Consider the following 1,606-nt stretch of genomic DNA (forward strand, 5'->3'; position numbering starts at 1 on the left):
GATGGGGTATGTCTGGCTCTTGACCCGTTAATAACTGTGATAGGGGATATCTATGCTCACTAAATGGCCTGATGCGTATTAACTTAGGTGCATGTAATTTTCGTGTGGCCTAAGCTGTGAATGAGAGTTTGACCTCATAAGTTATGGTCTATCAATCAGCTATTTGCGCTGTGAATGAGAGTTTTGACCTCATAAGTTATGGTCTATCAATCAGTATCAATCAGCTATTTGCGTTTTAAAAGATTTCGTCCAAGCCGTTCTTGGTATGGAAATGTATCACAGAATTGTCCACACTTACCCCCATGGACATACCATAATCATTTAAACGCTTGGGACATGTATTCACCAGTATTATCCAGACATATTGTCTTTATTTATGAAAAAGGGGCTCGTAGCCGTTTTACTGGTGATGGCCTAATGAGTTTCCCTTGTGTACATGCTCCACATGTCAGATTCTTTGGGATAACTCCTCTTATCTTTTAATGTGTGTCTTTTGAATATCAATTTTTGCATCATGTTTTGACCATGATGGCCAATCCGGTCGTGCCATAAAGTGTATATTTTTGCAGGCTTTTAGCCTCTATCATACTGATCTATGCAATGCATAGTCTAGGTCAGTAGAGAATGCATATATAGTCTTTAAGACTTATTATGACCTTGGGCGATTTTATACATATATTTGAAGGAACTCTTTGTTTCCTTTGCCCATTGTTTCAATATGGAAACCATTCATTCTTATATCTTTAAAACTCAATATGCTGCTCTTGCTCTTAGAGCTGGGTGAATATAAGGCATCACTGATTTCTAGATGCATACCCTTAGGCAATAGTATATTAGCCTAGCAATAGTCTTCTTTCAGACTGGCGATACCTGCTTTAGTACTTATATTGGCGTTTTTCAGTGTACTCATATAAAAAATCATTCATTCATTTAATCTAAACAAACAATGTAATAGAAATAAATTGAAGGAGATAAAAATCAGAGAAAACATACAAGCAAAGCAATCACACAAGTTTGATGTCGAAATCAGATTATCAACTTGATTCTTTTAGGCAATCATAAGTCTCATATTCCATAAGATCATCTTGATCATGTTCGAAATTATTTTCACCATTTTTATAGACCAAGTGGGTTTCAGGATTCTTCCCTTTCAGACTCTCTTTGATAGAGGTCACAAAAATGTTTGGGAGTCCTTCATATNNNNAGCTTTGTGGTTTAAAGGATATACCACGACCACTGCCTTGACCATGGCTCAAAATGGGTTGATACCCATGGCCTCTGCCATAGTGATTCCCATGGCCAAATGTGTTATAGTGGCCATTGCCACGTCCTTTCCACCCTCCACGGCCATGACCGTGTGGTCTATCATTCTGGAGGCCTTATTGGTTTTAGGTAATGGGGTTAATCCAGGAGGTCTCAATTCACTGTTTCTCATCAGTAATCCATTATTTTGCCCTGCTAGCAAAATACTCATCCACGGACTTATAGTCCTGGATTCTGGGATTCCTCCAATCAAATAGGGCCTTTGGTAATAACACCGTTCTTGAGTGATCATATCTCGATTTTTAACTCTGTCCAAAGGTCTAGAGGATTCTCTATAGTCAGA

This window comes from Brassica oleracea, chromosome C1, assembly GCF_000695525.1.
Source record: "Brassica oleracea var. oleracea cultivar TO1000 chromosome C1, BOL, whole genome shotgun sequence".
In the NCBI taxonomy this organism is placed as follows: Eukaryota; Viridiplantae; Streptophyta; class Magnoliopsida; order Brassicales; family Brassicaceae; genus Brassica; species Brassica oleracea.